At 39.5% G+C, this 23,945-nt stretch overlaps 2 pseudogenes; both read left to right on the top strand.

The window, feature by feature from the left end:
* Window positions 1-15,669: 15,669 nt before the first annotated feature.
* On the top strand, window positions 15,670-16,966 carry LOC147557190 (uncharacterized; annotated as a pseudogene).
* LOC147557189 (uncharacterized) lies at window positions 16,963-21,228 on the top strand (annotated as a pseudogene).
* The last annotated feature ends 2,717 nt before the right edge of the window (window positions 21,229-23,945 follow it).

Below are 23,945 nucleotides of genomic sequence, written 5' to 3'. Positions count from 1 at the left end.
ATTTTGGAATCTTTTAGAAAGAAAATTTTAGAGAGGGGGAACGCGAACAAAGAGGGAGGTAGTGTTAATGGCGGATAACAATATTGAGAGAAAGGGACTTCAACAGAAGATATGTTTAGAGAAATCAATATAGGCATTGAAGAGAGACATGATAAGAATTATAAGAAAACAAAGTGACTACTAGGATTGAAGGGAAAACTTTAGAGAGAGCGAGAGAAGCTCTTGACTACTAACTATTTTTCCCCCTTATCTTTATAAAAACGGAGGAGAAGGAAAAATGGGGAGCTCGACTGGGGTAACTGGAACAGAATCAATTTAGAGAGCAGAAAGCGGTAGAGAGGGAAAGAGGCTCCACTTGAACAAAAAGGTTGATCTTCTTATTGACTTCTTCTCAAGCTTCACTGAAATTTTAGAGAGAGAGAACGAGACTAATCGAGATACAGTGAGGGAAAGACCAATAATTTTGGAAAGATATAGGTGAGGACGAGAACTTTTAGTGAAAGAAATAGAACTACCATTTATGAGGGGCTGAAATCGCGGGTCAAGAAGTCAACGGGACTGGGTCGTTTACCGGAAGTCAGACCTTCACTTGTTAATATTTTTATGGGCACCGACGATGTTCTTGGGTCTAACTTGTGACAAAAATGAAACACACGTGACTGTAAGATCTTTGGGAAACCGAGGTGGTGGCGGCCGAAAGGACTCTGACGGTCAAGTCAATAAGCTTGACAAATAATAAATATGAAATCGTAAATTGGAAATTGAACTATGGAGTTATGTATGTAATCTGGGCAAGACAATTGTTGAGAGATAAGGTGATACGATCTGACGTACACTTGCCTAGGTCTCTGATTGTCAAGAGAGATAAATTGTTTGGTCCCTTTGGTCGTCAAGGGTGAGAGAGATGGACAATCGTTTCCACAGTAAAATGGTTGATGGGTCATGAAAATGTCCCATCAGAGTCGTTTAATTTAGTCGAGTTAGTTCGTTTCGAGTCTTTATTATAATAAAATAGTTGGTTTTCTTGATTAGGTGTCTTTTGGAGAGTTAGGTGTGAAAAACGGTTAAAAACGAGAAAAAGATGCATAAAGGGTATTTTGGTCATTTGGAGGCAAGGACATTCTGAAAATTTGGCCAAGGTCAGTGCGTGGTTGAAAAGTAGAGGTCGAGACGAGTCCGTAGGAGAAAACGGAAGTCAATTCGGAGTCCGGACGAGAGAATTATGTGAAGTCAAAGTTGGGTCAATATTTGGGTCAAGTTCAGGAACAGTTGGACACGTGGCGCAACCTGGAGGCCTGAAGCACTGTAACTCCGTGGTACGTGAAACACCAGAACGGATCTTAAAGTGTTCGATTTAATAGAGCTCGGAGCAAGTTAGCTTCAGTAGTCCCGTGTTCGTTCAACCATCCACATCCGTGCATTTTTAATCTAACGACCGTGAAAGCTGGAGCAACATAACTTTGTTACACCTTGGAGCACATTAACTTCTGAATTTTCCAGCTAACAACACAGCCGCCGCAACTTATAAAATAAGTTTAGGGTTTCTCCTTTTAACCCCCCCAAAATTACCTAATAACCCTTCCTTTTATCTTTTCTACCATTTAACCCACCAAAAACCCTCACCCTATATAAAAAAACTCTTGAACCTCCATTAAACCGAGACTTCAACAACCCTCTCAAATGGCTTCCTTATCTAATTTCTAAGCCACTTCTCTTTCTATCTTCTAACCCTAATCCCCCATTCTTTTCTTCTACTTTCTCTACCACCTTCATCTATTCTCTACATTTTCTTTCTACTTCTAACCTTCTAATTTCTCCATACCTTCTTCTCTAAAATCTCTTCTTCTTCTATCTCTCTTCTAAATTTCTCTTCTTTTATCTTCTAATAAGCTATTATTTGGAGTTTTGAGCAATATTCTTGATATACTTGGAGCTTAAATTGAACATCAAAATGGAGATACATGGGAGTATGGATTGTAAACATTCTTGGTGATTTCTTTCCATTAATCTTTTGTAATTCCATTTATTTTATGAATTCAATGAATATTATTTTAGATTCCATGAGTAGCTAAATTTTGTATCTAGGGTGTAGAGGAAACCCATATTTGGGCTTATTTTGAGATATGTTATAAATCAATGAATCCTTATTTTGAGCTTCAATGCCTATTGATTGTCATTTCATGTTGATTCTATAACCTTATTATCATTCATGTATTATAATTAGATATTTCATGCTTTTATTGATTTATTAGATGAGATATGCCTTTTAGATCTTGAATGATAGTGTAGGAAATTAGTTTTATGTGGTAGTCAATCATACATTCTTGATTTTGAATTGTGTTATTAAAGAATATATTCCGAAATCTAAATAGTTTATTATGTTAGATTTTGAGTTATACATGAGAAAAGGGATTTGTTAATTAATGCATGTTTTAAGTAGTCCATTTATGTGGTGAAATCGAAAACCCTAGATTCTTCTTCTCATCTTGATTTCATTCTTATTAGTCTTTTAGTATTGCTTTCTTTTTAAAATAGTTTCTTAAAAACAAATCAAAATTAATGAAAGGGGGTTTTAATTCGAGATTTAGATAAAATAGCTTGTCCTTGGGACGATACTCGATCTTATTTTCAATACTATAACTTGACCCCGTATACTTGCGGGAATAGACCTAATTTTGGAATAGACCTAATTTCAAATCAAAAACTTGATAGACCCAAAAGATGAAGTATCCAGGAAGGTTCAGTCTCACGTCCATGGAATGATATGGCAGTTTAAGTGAGACTTCCAATGTGAATGATTTATCCCCAAACTTAGATGAAGCAACAATCATTAAGTTTGGCGATAAACTAAAGTTGAAAGACATTGGATAAAATGGATCCTCATAAAAATGACAAATGGATTGAGAGACCATGGTAGAGTTCACAAGCGATTGCAATGGGGTAACTTGAACTTCCGAGGGACATGGTGCATAACTATTTAAGAGATTGGACTCATCTAGATCAACACTCAAACTAGGAGGTTCTAAAATGACCTCATTGGCTCGTTGTAAAATGACCTCCAAGTTAGGTACTAGCTCATTTGAGTCTGACTTAGGTAAAGACTCTGAAAAACTTTCTAAAATTTCTCTTATTATGATGTCATCGGTGTCCTTAAAGAATTCTAAGGTTTCACCTAAGTCAAATGAGTCATCACTCTCTTTAGACATTTCTGCAAGCCATAACTCATCATCTTCATCTTCTGTAATACCTCCAATTGGACTCAAAAGGGTATCATCATGACTAAGTGTAGTAAAAGATTGAGAATCAAGAGATAATACAGACTCAGCTTTTGGATCTTCTAAAAGTGGCTCACGAGTTTGCTCAACAATGGACTCGTATGATAATGGAACATTGATGTTGACATGTTTGAACAATTTCACTACCTCATCAGATTGAGGTAACTTCATCGTCTCCATTAGACGCTGAGGGTATGGAGCTCTAGGAACATAAGGTTCAAACGTTGGAGGTGGACTCTCAGACTCACGAGCCTTCTCAGGATTATCATGAGGGTGTAACTTGTTATCCTCATGAACTCTTACTCTCTTGTCAAGAACTCTACCTCTCCTAAGGGTGGTAACTACATTGGCTTGATCGGGTGGTTGTCTAGCCAATGTATATTCTGATACCTGCCCTGGTTGGCTCAGAACCTCACCAATTTCTATCTGACTAAAGGCTTCTTGAAGTTGACACACCTGGTTTTTTAGACTAATCAATGTCTGAGTGGTCTCTTGCATAAACTCTGGCGTGTTCATGGTGTCCTCTAATGTCATCTTCTTTTCAGAAGAATGTTGGACACTGGATTGAGCATAAGGATCGCTAGAGGCACCAAACTCAGGATGGTTCATAGAAGTACTGGGTTGACTCTGGTATTGACCTTTAGACCAAGAGATATTGGAATGATTTCTCCAGCTTGGATTATATGTATTACACACAAGTTCTCTCGAAGTTCCCCATTGATGAGATTGCACGGCTAGTTCCTCTAAGAAGGCCATGCCCTCGTCGGCGGTTTTATTAGAAAACCCGCCATTACAGAATGACTCAACCAGGGATATGGTAGGATAATCTAGTCCTTCATACAATATTTGGACTAGTTTCATTTTTTCGAACCCATGGTGTGGACACTCTAGTAGAACATCTTTGAATCTCTCAAGATATGTATGGAGAGACTCTCCTTCGAGTTGCTCAAAATTTAGCAGACTCAGCCTTAAAGTTCTGGTTTTATGCGTGGAAAAGAACTTTTGTAGAAATACACCACTAAGTTCTGCCCACGTAGAAATAGACTCTGGTTTTAAGGCATAAAACCAAGACTTTGCTTTATCCTTTAGAGAAAAAGGGAACAACCTAAGTGTAACGGCATCTATCGAGTTAGGGACGTTCATAGTCTTACATACATCCTCAAATTCCCTAACATGATAATACGGGTTCTCATTCTCTAGACCACGAAACACTGGAAGCATGTTGATAATCCCTGACTTTATCTGGAAATAAGTGTTAGTCGAGGGTAACCTAATGCATGATGGCTGACAAACCATAGTTGGGTGCATGTAATCTTTGAGAGTCATAGGTTGATTCTCGGTCCTAGCTTGATCAATGTGATCCTCCATAGTCTCGCTTGAAGAAAGGTTTTCAAGTAAAACACTCAAATCAGACTCTTAACAAAATGACCCCTCTCATCACACAACCTAGGAAGCATACACCAAAAGACTAGACAACGGATTTTTTTTTTTTTTTTTTATTAAGAGTAACGAAACTACGAAGATCCTAAGGAAAACAACAAAGCAAGCAAGCTGACTCCACCAAGCAACCTAGACACAATCTAGACGACCGGGTAGTCTTTTTCACCTAAAAATTGATCTAGACAGCTTCTACTTCTTACCAAAACTTGAACTATGATTCTTATGAGGAGTTACTCCGTCACAGTACAACGATCAAGAATTGTGTTCTTGGATCGTTCCCTCTTCCTGGGAAAACTCCAAATACTAATCAAGTTCGAGATTTGTCAAGAATGTCCTATAAGCTCGTTACCCTTTGGCCAATGTCTAAATCGATTTTTACTTTTAAGTGAGGCTTGGGATCGGCGATGTTGTTACCTAGATGGGCAAGAGACCGGTGATGAAATCCGACTCCTATCTTGTAATGGGTTGATGCCCTTACTAATATGATATTTAAACTAACGGTTCGACAATCAATTAGCAAGCAAAAACCATCACAAGTACCCACTTACAGGAGATTCGTGGGTGATCAAGAAAGTTACCTCCCGTTCAAGACGGGCGACGACCTTTGTAGACGACCCGGGCCACTCTTCCCGCAAGTGTGCGAACCCGAGGCTTCTTAGTTTCGGTTACAAATTAAATGCCCTCTAATTTAGGGTCAAAACAATAAAGGCCTTATTACAAAACAACAAAAATAAATAAATACAAAAAAAAAAATTATAACACTCTCTCACCAAAATAAAAATAAAGTAAAAATAACTAAAAAGGGTCTTCTTGATGTCCTCTTCCTTGATGCTCCCTCCTTTGTGAATCTACAAAAAGAAAGGAAAAACAAGTCAAAGTAATCAAAATAGACAAAAATAAAATAAAAACCAATTCAAGATTGAAAATAAAATTAAACTTATCCCCGGCAGCGGCGCCAAAAACTTGATAGACCCAAAATTAGGTCTATTCCCGCAAGTATACGGGGTCAAGTTATAGTATTGAAAATAAGATCGAGTATCGTCCCAAGGACAAGCTATTTTATCTAAATCTCGAATTAAAACCCCCTTTCATTAATTTTGATTTGTTTTTAAGAAACTATTTTAAAAAGAAAGCAATACTAAAAGACTAATAAGAATGAAATCAAGATGAGAAGAAGAATCTAGGGTTTTCGATTTCACCACATAAATGGACTACTTAAAACATGCATTAATTAACAAATCCCTTTTCTCATGTATAACTCAAAATCTAACATAATAAACTATTTAGATTTCGGAATATATTCTTTAATAACACAATTCAAAATCAAGAATGTATGATTGACTACCACATAAAACTAATTTCCTACACTATCATTCAAGATCTAAAAGGCATATCTCATCTAATAAATCAATAAAAGCATGAAATATCTAATTATAATACATGAATGATAATAAGGTTATAGAATCAACATGAAATGACAATCAATAGGCATTGAAGCTCAAAATAAGGATTCATTGATTTATAACATATCTCAAAATAAGCCCAAATATGGGTTTCCTCTACACCCTAGATACAAAATTTAGCTACTCATGGAATCTAAAATAATATTCATTGAATTCATAAAATAAATGGAATTACAAAAGATTAATGGAAAGAAATCACCAAGAATGTTTACAATCCATACTCCCATGTATCTCCATTTTGATGTCCAATTTAAGCTCCAAGTATATCAAGAATATTGCTCAAAACTCCAAATAATAGCTTATTAGAAGATAAAAGAAGAGAAATTTAGAAGAGAGATAGAAGAAGAAGAGATTTTAGAGAAGAAGGTATGGAGAAATTAGAAGGTTAGAAGTAGAAAGAAAATGTAGAGAATAGATGAAGGTGGTAGAGAAAGTAGAAGAAAAGAATGGGGGATTAGGGTTAGAAGATAGAAAGAGAAGTGGCTTAGAAATTAGATAAGGAAGCCATTTGAGAGGGTTGTTGAAGTCTCGGTTTAATGGAGGTTCAAGAGTTTTTTTATATAGGGTGAGGGTTTTTGGTGGGTTAAATGGTAGAAAAGATAAAAGGAAGGGTTATTAGGTAATTTTGGGGGGGTTAAAAGGAGAAACCCTAAACTTATTTTATAAGTTGCGGCGGCTGTGTTGTTAGCTGGAAAATTCAGAAGTTAATGTGCTCCAAGGTGTAACAAAGTTATGTTGCTCCAGCTTTCACGGTCGTTAGATTAAAAATGCACGGATGTGGATGGTTGAACGAACACGGGACTACTGAAGCTAACTTGCTCCGAGCTCTATTAAATCGAACACTTTAAGATCCGTTCTGGTGTTTCACGTACCACGGAGTTACAGTGCTTCAGGCCTCCAGGTTGCGCCACGTGTCCAACTGTTCCTGAACTTGACCCAAATATTGACCCAACTTTGACTTCACATAATTCTCTCGTCCGGACTCCGAATTGACTTCCGTTTTCTCCTACGGACTCGTCTCGACCTCTACTTTTCAACCACGCACTGACCTTGGCCAAATTTTCAGAATGTCCTTGCCTCCAAATGACCAAAATACCCTTTATGCATCTTTTTCTCGTTTTTAACCGTTTTTCACACCTAACTCTCCAAAAGACACCTAATCAAGAAAACCAACTATTTTATTATAATAAAGACTCGAAACGAACTAACTCGACTAAATTAAACGACTCTGATGGGACATTTTCATGACCCATCAATGGTTCCACCCTTTAGTAAAGTGGTCGTCAAGAGAGAGAAATGTAGATCACTCTTCTTTGATAAAGTGGTCATCAGGGGATGAAAATATACGTCTCTCTTTCTTGACAGGGTGGTCGTTAGGAGGGAGAAAGTAGTTCTAGTAGTAGATTGCTTGTAAGAGGTTTTTAAGGAAGATGGAAGTGGTCTATTTACTTTGTCCCGAATGGATCATCAATACGTCGTTTTCGTCATCCTTATGTAGTGTTTTGGTCCACTGTCTCTGTTGTTACAAGTGACTCGAATATGGATTGGTATCGAACCCGGTTTACGACCCGCCAACCCGTTTATAAGCCGAATTTTGGACCTGTTAGCAGAGCTGATTACTGAGACTGAGCTGGTATGCGAAGCAGGACTGTGAGGCAGAGCTGGACTACGAGACAGACCTGGGATGCTGAAGCCAGGCTTATGTCGGTGATTAGTGTTATCTGTGTATAATGTCGGTTGTAGAGAGAGTCGGTTTTAGAGAGTCGGTGAGGCGGTGGGATTAGGGTTTAGTGGCTATATAAACTAAACCCTATGGAGATATCAGTAAGGCACAATCTCACGAATCTCTTGTGTAAATTTATTTGCTTATCATAGTGGAAATCATCGCGCTGTTGTCGCCGTGGAGTAGGTCTCACCAACCGAACCACGTAAATCTCTGTGTTCTGTTCTTGATTGTTCTTTACTATTCCTATTGCTTGTCTTGGATTACTCGTATTGTTCACATTAACCCCGATTGGGCACAACAGTCTCCTTTGGTCAACTTTCACCTTGTGGTGAGTTGTCGCCTTGAATGCAGTAATGCATGGAGCCGTTACCTTAAATACGGATATCGTAACTCCCGTCTAACGAATATATTGGGGATATCTTATGCAGGCACAGCGGAAAATAAAAGAGATAATAAAATAAAAAGAAGAACGAATAAAAAACTTTAAATAACTGTAAATACTTTAAACTTTGATTAACTTTCAATGGTTTTTCTCTTCAATCTGAATAAAAAGACAGACTAGACCTCCTTTTATAGGATATAAGACTTTCCTAGATAGACTCAAACTGGACTTTCCTAAATAATGGAAATACTGAAATAATGCAACTTCCTAAACCTAGATTCAAGACGAATCTTACTAAACTGGGATTCTTCCTAAACCCCTAAAGCTATGGCCGACTAGCCTAAGTTGTCAGAAACGGCCGTGAGGCCCACGGATGGCGAGCCCGGCCCGGGTGTGCCTGCATCAACCTTCCCTTCTATCACGAGGTTCTCCCGAACTATTTCGATGAAGAAAACAATTGGATGCACCCGCGTACGATGAATTATGTCATGGCAATCCTTAATTTCCCACTTAGAACGAATTTTGCAATGAGTACGAAGGATACCAATTTTCAAGAAATCACCAACCTTATTCTCATACTGTAAGAAACCACCAACCTTATTCTCATATTGCAATGAGTTTCACATAAATAGTTTTAGTGAATAAACCACGTTCATCTCGCCATCTTCCCATGGTAGACTCAACCACTTAATAATCTTCAAGAAAGTGAGAAGTAATACGAGCAAATCTGAAGTAAGAGTAATTGTAGCTAATTCCCAAGATTCCTCGTCAAGAGCCAAAGTAGAAGCATAACCAACTCCCAAAAAGTTATCGATATTGAAACACGTAGCGTTGATATGACACTCAAAAACTACCTTCCCTCGTTCATCTTCGTGAAGTTTATATACCCTAACTCGGTAATTACGTGGAAATGTAGTTACTTTCCGAACCAACATAGCACCATAAATAATATTTTTGGTCGAAGTTTTTCTTTGTGTAGAAGGTATTGTAGCAAAATTACCTATCTCAATGATCTTTCTAAGAAGCATTTTATCAAGCACGTTAGAGACATCAATGAACAAGCTTATGTTATTTGACTGATCAAAATCAATATGTTTGTCAATTCCGTCAGTTGCAAAGCATACAAACCTGAGGTGTTCTGCTTCGACCTCCCTTCCTTTGTTCATGAATTTAACGGGTACAAATTCCGTTGTCTCCGACCTCAAACCAACACTACGAATATCATGCACCGAGCTTATTAATGAAACAGGTACGCAAAGGATCAATTCTCCATGCTCTGGAATATGGCATAAATCAACCATATTTGATTGATCTATCGTGATGAACAACCGGTACAAATTAGGTCTAATTTTCACAAGCAAACCACTGACACCAGGAAGGATTTTCGAAATTCTTCTAACAAGAACATCATCCTTATGTATGTGTTGACTAACGCTCTCAAGTCCATCAGTATTAAGATCTCCTTTGCAGCCAAGTGGCAATGGGCGTAAAACTAGGCGCAAAATATTCTTTTACTTATTTACACATAAAATATGACCAGTAACAGCTCTTCCCACTGCAAAAAAATTCTTAATATCATGGAGTTCACCCAGCTCAGCCTTCTCATGCCTAGATACTGTTAACCAAATCCACTCACCTTCCACATCAACAACATACCCAGTAACACATTTTCCAATCTCAAATTTGGATTCATCAGTAACAAGTATGTCTTCTATATCTCCAAATCCTGAAAGCACCAACGGATGAAGGGAAAGTTCTCCAGGACCAGCAACAACCTTGAATGGCCAATGTGAAGGATATATTGCCTCAGTCAGAAGGAATGGTATCCTTCCGAAGGAGTGTCCTTCGACCAAGGTTGCAATGCGTACAATTTGGCGAATAGGATCTTGATGACCTTACTCGGAAGATCATTAGTCCGGTCCAATTAGGGGTCGTAATGCTTAGCTAGAAGCCAACTACGATCGTCGGATAACTTCGGTAATCTGCGGCTAACATAGACCGGATCCTACAAGGGTTACACATCAGAGTAATGATTTGAACGGAGAGAATTGACTAGAAGGAGAAAGGAAAATAGGTGGATTGGATCCATTATTGATAAGTCCATATTGATTCGGAGAAGTCCGAAGAGATACAAACATGTCCGGGACCAAAAGGGAGGCCCGGAAAGTCTTTAGGTGGGCCGGCCATGTGATGGCCGACCTAGGCAAGGGGCCGGCCATAACATGGCCGGTTAGGCCCTAAGTGGGCCGGCCAAGGAAGCCCATAAAGGGATATGTTGGCCAGCCACTCCAAGTAACCCTAAAGAGGGTATTTTGGGAGTTGCCTTGTAATCAGGTTTTAGGAATCCTAGTTTGAGTCTAATACCTCTTTTAGGGATTTCTATATATACCTAATTATACAACCTAAACAAAAAGAGACAATTCAAGAGCCTTTTGAGAGAGCCTTTGGAAGGACAAGAATTCTCAAAGGGTTTGAGAGTTAACTGAAAGAGTTTCAGAATATACATCTTAGAAAGAGAGAGAGAGAAAAGGAGTTTTCTCAAGTATCTAGTCAAGAAGAAGGAGTTCTTCATCTCAACCTTCAAGAAGGTCCTAGCTGACTGAAAGGAGGGAGTTTAAGTCATTACTCAGTGTCTCAAGTAGAGGAGCTACACTTGGAGCTCTTATCTTCCGAATACTGGTCGGGATTTAGTTCGTGGGATAGCGATTAAGAGGTAATCATCTTTCCAATCTAGTTCATTGGTATGTTCATGTATAGATCCTGGAAACTAGTGTTAAACATAGAGATGTTTGAGATTCCGCTACCAACATTAGACAATTAGGTGTATGAGATACCCTAGGAGAAAACCCATCAGTGGCATCACGAGCCGTTTGCATAAACTATCTTTGACTAGACAAATTAGATTCAAACTTGAACAACTAGATACTAGTGTTTATGGTGTATGAATGGAGATTCAAGCATATTTTGATGCGATCAAATTAGGGTTTTGAATGTGATTCTTGACCTAGAAACACTAAAAACATAGTTTTATGAAAAGAGTTTTCACAAACAAGCTTTAGGTTTTAAGAATTTTGATTAAAATAATCAAAACCATGAAGATTGGTTGATGAATTTGTCAAAAACAGTACCTAACAGCAGCTGCAACAAAGAAAAACAGAAAAGAATTCAGTTAAAACGGTAGAGTTTCCAAAATTTTGGAAACCTAGCTGGCCGGACAAGACAGGGTGGGACGCAGACTGGAAATCCCAGTCCGTGAAGGACCGGGAATCCTAGTCCGAGCTGGACTAGGAGTCCGAGACTCTCGGGTCCCGGACATCCCAGAGCGTCTAGGACGCATCTGGATATCCCAGTCCAACACGGACTAGGAGTCCGAGACTCTCGGGTCTCGGACGTCCCAGCGCGTGGAAGACGCGTCTGGGATATCCCAGTCCGAGACGGAATAGGAGTCTGAGAAAGGAGCGTCTCGGACATCCCTGACGCGTCTTGGACGCGCTCGAGGGATCCTATTAAGTCTCGGTCTAGGACCGAGACACTGGACAGTGGTCCGGACGCATTCAGAATGCTTCTGGAGCAACCGGACGCATCTAGGATGCGACTGGAAGCTTCCAGACGCGACTGGGATGCGACCAGAGCATCCAAAAGCGTCTAGGACGCATCTGGACGCGTCCAGAAGGCATCCCAAGTAGGATGGTCGTGCCGTCTGTGCACAGAAGCGTCTGGGACGCGATTGTGGAGCACGAGTGCATCTCGGATCGAACATCCGAGATGGCATATGTGCTGTCCTAGTCTGAGACACGTATGGGACGCGTCTGGATGTTTCAACACCTCTCAGACTGAGCATCCGAGAGGAGTAATAGATGACCCGATGGTCTGGACGCGTCTAGGACGCATCCTAGACATCTCACCCGAGATGTCTATGGTCTGTCCTTGGACAGAAACGTCTAGCTAGACTAGGACGCGTCTGCCCGAGAGACTGAGCACGATGGGAAGGTGCTATCTCATGGTCCGGACCTTGATCAGGTTATGTCAAGGGTTGACCTGAGACCAGTCAAAGGACTTCGACCAGGGTTGACTTAGGTCTTTTTGAGTGTGACTCAAGGGCTTTTAAGCCTAGACCTAAATGGGAGTTTTTCAGACTTTTTCTCCCGGTTCCAAGCGTAGTTTTTTCCGACATGACCCGGGTTAGAGAAGAACCCGAACAGAGTTTTTCCTTGTATTGATTTAGGAAACAATTAAGGAAGAAACATAATGTGCTTCTAGTTTGAGTATTGTGAATACAAAACTTTAGAGCGCATTAGATGATGAGACATGAAAATGTCCCATCTGAATCTCTTAACTTGGGATAGTTAGTCCAGTACGAGCGGTTACTCAGATTATTTGTTTGATTTTCTTCCTCAGGTATCATTTACGGAGTTCGATGCGAAAACATCGTGATGAAGACATACTTGAGGGGCATTTTGGTCATTTTAATGACAAGGGTATTCTGGTCACTATTAATGCTCATGTGAAAGAAGAATCCAAGACAAACCCACTGGCGAAAACAGAGGTCGAATCGGAGTTCAAACAAGAAAGTTATGCTAAGTCAAAGATTGGAGTTGACTATTGTTGACCAAATCTGCTCTAGGACGCGTGGCAATGTTCTAGCGGAAGGATATGGTATGATCCGACGGCAGTGGGATACTTTCGGTATAAACGTTGGGCCCAGGTGGTATACTACGGGATGGCAAGGAGTTAGTGATCTAGTACATCGAGGTACAGGCTTCTACGATGATCCAGGGGATCGGGTCTCTTCATCTCTGCGCCCTCATTGATCTGACGGTTCCTGTGCCACCCGTTCCAGCCAGCGATTTTGATGTGGGCGAGTTACCTTCTTATGCTGCTTCCGGTACAGTGTATCTTTCTCATCACCTTCTATTGTTTCTTTATTTGAGAAACTTCTCTACTCAGAGAAGGTTATATATATATAGAGGAAACAGAGGTGAAAAATTTAGAAATTTGAAATGGAAGGATAAAGAAGGTTGATTGGTATATACTTAGAAAGAGTTGTAGAAGGAAATAAAGAGAAGGCTCGGTTGGAATTACTGATTATAGGATTTGACCGAATTTTCATACCAAAATTGGAAGATTGAAGACTTAATCGGATTGGGATTTGGGAGATCTCATCTGGGGGTTAGAGAGTACAAAAAGAAAGGGAGAGAGCTATCAATGGATATCTCTCGACGGCTAAATCGACAACAGAGAACTAACTCTCGGTTTAGAGAGAGAAAGAAAACCGAGAGCTAGAGGGTAGAGAGAGAAGGTGAGTGAAAGAGCTTCTTTATTCTTTTCTTTTTCATCTTCGAATCCTTCTCTTTGTGAGAGAGAGAAGGTTAGAAAGAACAAGTTAAGAGAGAGAGAGAGAGAGGTACTGTAAAGAGAGAGAGAGATTTCAGATTAATAAAAATTGATTTTTGATTACATCTCTTCTTCTTCTTCTCCTTTCTTTCTTGTTTCTGTTAGAGAGAGAAAGAAAGATCTATATTATTGTTTATAGAGATAAAGAGAAAGGATAGAGTGAGAAAGAAAGAGAAAACAGTAGAGAGGGAGAGAAAAACCAGAGAAGGAAAATTATTTTCTCACCAGGAAACCGTTTCCGGGAAGACGAGAAAATAATTTTCCTTAGGGTTCTGTTTGGCAGAATTCAGCAAAATCAGAAGGAAAATACCCTTCCCTAAGGGTCTGTTTGGCTGCGCAGAGGGAAAATTGCGAGAAAAAAGGTTGTTTCTTTGCCGATTCTTTATCCCTCTCTTATTTTATTAATTTTTATCTCTCCCACCATGATTATGATGAGTAGCTAAACACTTAGTTTAGGGTTTTGATGACATTTTTGTGTTATGCATGATTATTAGATAATTATTTCGACAACTTAGGTGCTTAGATATATTTCAATTTCTTTTTAAGTCTTTCATTATTTATACTTCGTTAGTCTTGATCCATTATATTTAGATTAGGTTCTTTAATATTGGATACTTGATAGTCGATAAATAATAGTTAGAATCCTTAATAATTGATTATTAGTTTAGTCACCAAAAGGCAATAGATTTAAATCGATGTTTATGCATGATTAAAATAGATTCAAAACCCTAGACTTCTCCTCCATTCATCCGTTAGCCGTTATTACTTATTTACGTTATTTTAATACTTCACTATTTAATCGTCAAAAAAAAATCAAAATCGAATTCAAAAATCCAAGTTAGTTTTAGGTTTAAGGTTGAGTTTGACTTAGTCTCTGCGGATCGACTCCGGTCTTACCGGGTTTACTACTTGACACCCGTATACTTGCGGGTGGTGACCTATTTAGGAAACTTTCTAGGCCCATCAAGTTTTTGGCGCCGCTGCCGGAGACTAAGTTTGAATTTGTCTTATCTTATTTCTATATTTGGAAAGTTTTATTTTTGGTAAGTTTTTATTTTTGGACACTTTGACTTGCTTTTCCATTTTTGGTGTGTAGAACGCTAAGGAGCGAAGGAAAAGGCGCAACAAGGAGAGGAGCTCAAGAAGGAAAATTTACATTTTATTTTTAGTATTTTTTATTTTTGGTGAGAGAGAGACTTTTTAGACTTTCTAGTTTTTTATTTTGGTTTTAAAGTTTTGACCCTAAATTGGAGGGCTTTATAAATTGTAACCGAAAACCAAAACGAAGCCTCGGGTTCGAACACTCACGGGAGAGTGGCCCGGGTCGTCTGCAAGGGTCATCGCTCGTCTTGAATGGGAGGTAATTTCTCTAATCACCCACGAAGCCCCTGTCAGTGGGTAATTGTGTGTTTTGTGTGCCTAATTGCTTGATCGAATTGTTTAGTATAAGCATTCTAGTAAGGGCAATAACCCAATTGAAAGATAGGAGACGGATTTCATCACCGTTCGCTTGCCCAAATAGGTAACAACATTCACGACCCTAAACCTCACCTAAAAACTAAAATTTGATTTAGACATCAACCCCTAAGGTGACGAGCTCATAGGATCTTTGAAACAATTCAGGGACTTGATTTTTATTTGGGCATTCCTAAAGGGAAATTTCAATCAACTCTTTATAAGGTCGCCTCGAGAAGAGGAAACGTTACCAGGTTTGACGGCTATCACAACGTTTATCGTTGGTCATCTCCAAGAGTTGTTTGATCGTAGTACTTGGACGGAGTAACCCTCATAAACATTATAGTTCAAGCTTTGTAACGAAGTAGGAGCTGTCTAGAAATTTTAGGGTGAATCTGACCAACTTGTCTGTCTAGATTCTGTTTAGGTTGCTTGGTGGAGTCAGACGGATTGTGTTTGCTTTCCTCTAGGGTCTTTGTAGTGATTCCTCGGTTTTCGACTTAAAAAAAAAAAAAAAAAAAGTTTTTGTTGAGAATATCCTTGGTCATTGGGCTCTAGTTTATGCCCGATAGATATCGTGATAAGAGAGGTCGTTTCATCAGTAGAGAAACCCATCTAAGTAATCTTCTAGCCAATCTCTCTTTGAGTGACACTATGGGTGAAAATCTAAACCAAGCCAGGGATGGAAATCCACCTATGACACTCAGGGATTACATGAACCCTACTAGAACATCTCAACCATCATGCATACAGTTACCCCACTCCACGGCTCACTTCGAGTTAAAGCCGAGCATTATCGAAATGCTCCCACTCTTTCGTGGAGTTGAGAACGAGAATCCCTACCACCATGTTAGGGATTTTGAAGAAATCTGTGGGACTATAAGATTCCCCAATATGTCTGATGAAATAGTGAGGCTTAGGTTGTTCCCTTTCTCTTTGAGAGAAAAAGCAAAATCTTGGTTGTATGCCTTACAACCTCATTCCATCACCACATGGGAAGAATTAACCAGTTTATTCCTTCTGAAATTCTTTCCCAAGCACAAAACCACCGCTTTAAGGCAAAGTCTTAATAATTTTGTGTAACAAGAAGGAGAGTCTCTTTACAAATATCTTGAGAGATTTAAAGAACTGGAACTACAGTGTCCACACCATGGTTATGAAAAGAGCAGACTAGTCCAATTTCTCTATGACGGACTAGACTATCCCACTACATCCATGGTAGAGTCATTCTGTGGTGGCAGATTTACTTATAAATCCGTCGATGACTGCATGGCGTTTTTAGAAGATCTAGCTGAGAAATCCCACCAATGGGAAACTTCTAGAGGACCTCCTACTAGGGCAAATCCTACTCCGAATAAAGGCGACATCTATAGAGTTGATGAGTCCGAACTTAAACTCGCCGCCATGACAAGAAGGATAGAAGCCCTAGAGCTTGGTCAGTCTAAAGCAGTCAGGGAGGATCCCACTCAGGTCATGAGTGTTGGAAATGAATCCATCTCTTATCCGTGCTCCGTCTGTGGAGACCCATCTCATACAGGGAATAAATGTACCCTATTCTTTGTTTCTGACGAAAAAGAGCAAGCTAATGCTCTTTATCTAAACTCTAGGCAAGATAACCGTCAGAAATATGATCCTTATTCGAACACTTATAATCCGGGTTGGAGAAATCACCCCAATTTTTCTTGGACCAAGGGTCAAAATCAGGGTCAGGTTAGTAGTTCCATGAACCCTCCTGGGTTTAATGCTCCTAGGAATCCTTTTGCTCAAAACCAGGGTCAATCTAGTACCCAATATCCTTCTCAAAACAATGAGTCTTTAGCAGAAACCATGAGGCAATTAGCTAAAACCCATATGGAGTTTACACAACAGACCAACCAGGCTCTACAACAGACTAACCAGACTGTACAAAAGACCAACCAGGCTGTAACTAGTTTAAGAACCGAGGTAGGTCAACTTAGAGAAGCCCTTAGGCAGAGAGAACAGGGTATGTTCCCTAGTCAACCAGAACCAAACCCAAAGGGTAAACAGTCAATGGACCAGGCTAATGCAGTAACCACTCTTAGAAGTGGTAGGGTAATTGACAATAAGGTAGGAGTTCCCGAAGATAGTGAACTAAACTCTGAGCAACCCACCTTACCAACTAGTGTCCCTAGTAAAGAGCCTGAGAAGGCTCCTGAGTCTGAAGACCCACCCACTGTACCTGAGTCGTATGTTCCTAGAGCCCCATATCCTCAGCGTTTGGTAGAGCCAAAGAAGAAGTCCCAGTTCGAGGAGATAATGGAAATGTTCAAACAAGTTAGTATTAATATTCCATTACTAGATGCCATTAAACAGGTTCCAGCTTACGCTAAGTTTCTTAAAGACCTATGTACTAGGAAGCGTAAGATGAATGTGCATAAGAAAGTCTTCTTGACTAACCAAGTGAGTTCCATCATCCAACAGAACCTCCCACCTAAGTACAAAGACCCAGGAAGTCCTACACTGCCCTGCACTATAGGGGACCATAAGATTGAACGAGCTTTGTTAGATCTAGGTGCTAGTGTCAACCTACTTCCTTACTCTGTGTACCTGCAATTAGGTTTAGGAGAGATCAAACCCACTTTGGTAGTTCTTCAGTTGGCAGATCGGTCTGTTAGAAGACCACGTGGCATAGTAGAGGATATTCTGATAAAAGTTAATGAATTCATCTTCCCTGTTGATTTCATAATCTTAGATACTGAACCAGTTCATGATACCCAGAGTCAAATTCCCGTCATTCTAGGGCGACCATTCTTAGCTACATCAAATGCTATCATATATTGTAGGAGTAGACTATTAAGACTGTCTTTCGGGAACATGGCTGTAGAGATGAACATCTTCAATGCCGGACTTCACCCAGATGATGTTAATGATTTTAATGAGTTGAATTTGATAGAGTTATTCATCCAAGATTCTTTACCTCAAACTCTATCTAATAATCCTTTAGAAACATTGTTGGCCCATTTTGGCTTAGATTTTGATGAGGAGGGTAGTATCAATGAGGTGAATGCTTTATTAGATTCTACCCCATTACTAGATCCTAATAAGTGGATAGAAGAACCCCTCAGCTTGTCAGAGCCAATTGACTTGCCAACTTTAGAGATGCCTCAACTATCATCCACCAGTGAGTCCAGTGTTCCTTCCATCCCAGAGTCACCTCAATCCACAGAGAAACCACCTCTTTTAGAGTTGAAACCCTTGCCTGACAACATGAAGTATTCGTTTCTTGGACCGTCTGAAACCTTACCTGTCATCATTGCTTCCGATTTAGAGAAAGAACAGGAAAGTAGACTATTAGATGTCCTTAGAGACCACAAAGCGGCATTAGGGTGGTCAATAGCTGATCTAAAGGGTATAAGTCCATCTGTTTGCATGCACCACATCTATCTTGAGGAAGATGCTAAACCGTCAAGGGAAATGCAACGTCGACTTAACCCTCACATGAAGGAGGTTGTTAGAGCCGAGGTCCTGAAATTACTAGATGCGGGTATTATATACCCTATTTCAGATAGCACTTGGGTCAGTCCTGTTCAAACTGTACCCAAGAAATCAGGCATTACTGTAATCAAGAACGAATCTAATGAGTTAATACCCACCAGGATGACCACTGGTTGGCGTGTTTGTGTTGATTACAGGAAACTGAACACGGTCACGAGGAAAGACCATTTTCCTCTTCCTTTCATTGATCAGATGCTAGAAAGACTAGCTGGACATAGCTACTATTGTTTCTTAGATGGCTATTCTGGCTATAATCAGATTCCAATAGCCCCTGAGGACCAAGAGAAAACCACTTTCACTTGTCCATTTGGAACTTATGCTTATCGTCGGATGCCTTTTGGGTTGTGTAATGCACCCGCTACATTTCAACGATGTATGATGAGCATATTTTCAGATATGGTAGAGAGGTTTCTCGAGGTCTTTATGGATGATTTTTCAGTCTTCGGTTCATCTTTTGATCAGTGTCTGCATCACCTCACACTTGTGTTGGTTCGATGCAAAGAGAAGAACCTAGTACTAAATTGGGAGAAATGTCACTTTATGGTTCGCTCAGGAATAGTCTTAGGGCATGTCATTTCTGAAAAGGGCATTGAAGTAGATAAGGCTAAAGTAGAGTTGATAAAAAGCCTTCCAGTCCCTAAAACGGTCAAAGATATTCGATCGTTTTTAGGCCATGCTAGATTTTATCGACGGTTTATTAAAGATTTCAGCAAGATATCTAGACCTCTTTGTAATCTTTTGGCAAAAGAGAACAAATTTGTCTTCGATGAACCTTGTTTAGAAGCCTTTGAGAAACTCAAACTTATGCTTACTTCCGCCCCTATTGTCCAACCTCCAAACTAGAGTGTTCTATTTGAGATCATGTGCGATGCATCTGATTATGCAATTGGAGTCGTGTTAGGTCAATGTGAGAATAAACTTCTTCACGTTATATACTATGCCAGTAAGACGTTGAACGATGCACAACTAAACTACTCTACCACTGAAAAAGAGTTGTTAGCTGTAGTGTATGCCATAGAAAAGTTCAGATCATATCTTGTGGGTTCTAAGGTTATAATATTCTCTGATCATGCGGCATTAAAATATCTCCTTTCAAAAAAGGATGCAAAACCTAGACTGATTAGATGGATATTGCTGCTACAAGAGTTTGATATAGAGATTCGGGACAAAAAGGGTTCCGAAAATTTAGTAGCAGACCACTTGTCTAGACTTGTAGTCGAGTCTGTAGAAGACAAGTTACCCATGAGAGAGAGCTTTCCTGATGAGCAACTTTTTAGTGTCTCCCAATAACCTTGGTTTGCTGATATAGTGAACTATCTTGCTACTGGTCAAATGCCCAAACACTGGACCAAGCAAGATCGTGATAAATTTCTATCCGAGGTAAAACGTTTCTTCCAGGACGATCCATACTTGTTCAAGTATTGTCCCGATCAGATCATTAGGAGGTGTGTTCCTGATAGTGAACAGTCCAAAATCATTTCCTTTTGTCATGATCATGCATGTGGAGGGCATTTTAGTGGTAAGAAGACGGCCGCAAAAATTCTACAATGTGGTTTTTACTGGCCGTCTATCTTTAAGGATACCCATGCATATTGTCTGGCGTGTGAACGATGCCAGAAGTTGGGAAGCATTTCACGTAGGAACATGATGCCCCTTAATCCTATATTGGTAGTTGAGATTTTCGATGTGTGGGGCATCGATTTCATGGGTCCCTTCCCAAATTCATTTGGAAATCTGTACATCCTAGTTGCAGTTGACTATGTGTCAAAGTGGATAGAGGCGGTTGCTTCCAAAACGAATGATCACAAAGTTGTGTTCACATTCTTGAAGGAAAACATACTTTCACGTTTTGGTACACCGCGGGCAATCATTAGTGATGGGGGAACACACTTTTGTAATAGGCAGTTTGAGCTTCTAATGAAAACATATGGTATTACCCAGAAAGTGTCTACCCCATATCATCCACAGACTAGTGGTCAAGTCGAGGTGTCTAATAGGGAGATCAAACGCATTCTTGAGAAAACGGTTAACACTAATAGGAAGGATTGGTCTCTACGACTAACCGATGCACTATGGGCCTACCGTACAGCGTTTAAGACCCCTATTGGAATGTCTCCATATAGACTAGTGTATGGCAGAGCATGCCACCTACCCGTTGAGTTAGAGCATAGAGCATATTGGGCTATCAAGCAATTAAATTTTTCACTAGACAAAGCGGGTAGAAAGAGAAAGTTACAACTCAGTGAGTTGGAGTTAAGAAACGATGCATATGAGAGTGCTAGGTTGTATAAGCATAAGATGAAAATGTTACATGATAGGAATATTTTAAGAAAAACGTTTTCACCGGGTCAGAAAGTTCTCTTATATAACACTCGTTTGCATTTATTTCCTGGTAAACTCCGTTCTAGATGGACAGGACCTTTCACGGTCAAGCTCGTTTATCCTTATGGTGCAGTCGATATTGAGGACAAAGATGGTAGTATGTTCAAAGTGAATGGACAACGGTTAAAACCATTTTTAGAGATGTTGAGCGATACAGAGGATGTTCCTATCGAAGATCCTGTCTATCCAGACTGATCCGCTATGATCAGTTTCGTCTGGCTGAAGACGGTAAACTTAGCGCTTTCTAGGAGGCAACCCATGCATAGGACTTCTAAATCTGGTAACATCTTTCCTTACATCCTATTATTTTTGCATAGTCTTCAGAACATTGAGGACAATGTTCGGTTTAATTTTGGGGATAAGGGATTGAATTTTTTTTGCTAAGTCCTTATTTCAAAAATTCAAAAGGGTTCGAAATTTTAAAATTTTTTGGATTGAAAATGTGAATCTAGTTGTTTTTGCTTGTTAATAGTTATAAGTCTAGTTGGTCTTACTGTCCATTTGCTAAAGGTTTTTCCATGAAGTTCGAGTCTTGAAGTTGTCTGTGCACTAGCCATGTGAGTGTTAGATAGGTGAAGAGTAGACTTTTCTGAGAGAACTTAATCGATCATTAGTGGAGACTTAACCTATGTGAGATTCTGAGCCTTTCTTGTTGTTTTGAGTGATCTCTTCTGAGCTAATTCCGAGTAGAGTGAAGAGCTACTCAACCCCGCAATATTGAAAGAAGAACTCGTTTGATCTCTTGAGTTCAAATTTTACAACCACTAGGGATGTCATCAGGAAGTAAACCTTTCTCTTGTAGTCTGAGAAACTTGAAAACAATGTCAACTAGAGGAAGATAGAAATCCATTTGTTAGAACCCTGAGAATAAGGCATGAAGCAAAATGAAGAGAATTATACCCAAGGAAAGAATAATGTCAAGAAAGTTCTTTGTGTATTTGAGTTTGATTACCAGAAAAGTACTATGAAAAAAAAAAAAATAGAAATAGAAATAGAAAAAGAAAGAAAAAAAAAAGTGTTTAGTTGTGTTTAAGTGTTTATTCCCTGAAGTAGTTCTTGAAGATTCGAAGACGTCGAGTTCTCAGGAGTTCTAGTCACATCCTTAATATCTATTGACCTCTAGGAAGCATTGTTAGAAAGTAGATCAGGTGAAAAGAATTGGTAAGCTTCCCCATTCCGTATTAGTGGTTGTTTCCTTTCTATGAGATCAGTCGTTTACCAAAAATTTAGTCCGTCTTTTGTAATGTGTTGAGTTTTTCTTCATGCTCATACTCGCACATTGAGTGAAACATTTCTGAGTGACTTAAATTTTTGAGTGTATGACCGTGCGGCAACAGTCGAGGCGAAATGTATCGAGAAAGTAATCAAAGTCTTGTCTGTTCTGAACCGAAATGATACTCATATTGGCTGGTCATGTGCACTTTGGGTCTTGATTACTAGTGAAAGGAATTTTAGCTTTTGTATGGTTTGGTTAGCCTGGATTTCATTTCTATTAACTTTCGAAAGGTTACCGGATAAATATTTTTAGTCCATATCATATTTAGACCCTTCTGCATTTTTGAAATTTTTGAATTTTGTGGGTGTATTCACTGCAAACCCTCACGAGACAAAACTCGTCCTCTAGGGTAACCTAGAGGTTTAACGGCTTGTTGCACGTGCTAAGTGCAATCGTGATTCCCTATGAAAGTGGTGAACTGGGCTTGGTTTTATTTTTCTGTTTTGCTCGAGGACTAGCAAAATCTAAGTTTGGGGATGTTTGATGAGACATGAAAATGTCCCATCTGAATCTCTTAACTTGGGATAGTTAGTCCAGTACGAGCGGTTACTCTGATTATTTGTTTGATTTTCTTCCTCAGGTATCATTTAAGGAGTTTGATGCGAAAACATCGTGATGAAGACATACTTGAGGGGCATTTTGGTCATTTTAATGACAAGGGTATTCTGGTCACTATTAATGCTCATGTGAAAGAAGAATCCAAGACAAACCCACTGGCGAAAACAGAGGTCGAATCGAAGTTCAAACAGGAAAGTTATGCTAAGTCAAAGATTGGAGTTGACTACTGTTGACCAAATCTGCTCTAGGACGCGTGGCAATGTTCTAGCAAAAGGATATGGTATGATCCGACGGCAGTGGGATACTTTCGGTATAAACGTTGGGCCCAGGTGGTATACTACGGGATGGCAAGGACTTAGTGATCTAGTACATCGAGGTACAGGCTTCTACGATGATCCAGAGGATCGGATCTCTTCATCTCTGCGCCCTCATTGATCTGACGGTTCCTGTGCCACCCGTTCCAGCCAGCGATTTTGATGTGGGCGAGTTACCTTCTTATGCTGCTTCCGGTACAGTGTATCTTTCTCATCACCTTCTCTTGTTTCTTTATTTGAGAAACTTCTCTATTCAGAGAAGGTTATATATATATATATATATAGAGGAAACAGAGATGAGAAATTTAGAAATTTGAAATGGAAGGATAAAGAAGGTTGATTGATATATACTTAGAAAGAGTTGTAGAAGGAAAGAAAGAGAAGGTTCGGTTGGAATTACTGATTATAGGATTTGACCGAATTTTCATACCAAAATTGGAAGATTGAAGACTTAATCGGATTGGGATTTGGGAGATCTCATCTGGGGGTTAGAGAGTACAAAAAGAAAGGGAGAGAGCTATCAATGGATATCTCTCGACGGCTAAATCGACAACAGAGAACTAACTCTCGGTTTAGAGAGAGAAAGAAAATCGAGAGCTAGAGGGTAGAGAGAGAAGGTGAGTGAAAGAGCTTCTTTATTTTTTTCTTTTTCATCTTCGAATCCTTCTCTTTGTGAGAGAGAGAAGTTTAGAAAGAACGAGTTAAGAGAGAGAGAGAGAGGTACTGTAAAGAGAGAAAGAGATTTCAGATTAATAAAAATTGAT

The sequence above is a fragment of the Eschscholzia californica genome, unplaced genomic scaffold (assembly GCF_041429995.1).
Source record: "Eschscholzia californica isolate CP2 unplaced genomic scaffold, dmEscCali1.0.p SCAF_2, whole genome shotgun sequence".
NCBI lineage: Eukaryota > Viridiplantae > Streptophyta > Magnoliopsida > Ranunculales > Papaveraceae > Eschscholzia > Eschscholzia californica.
The sequence above is the reverse complement of the archived record's forward strand: the minus strand, read 5'-3'. Positions and strand labels throughout refer to the sequence as shown.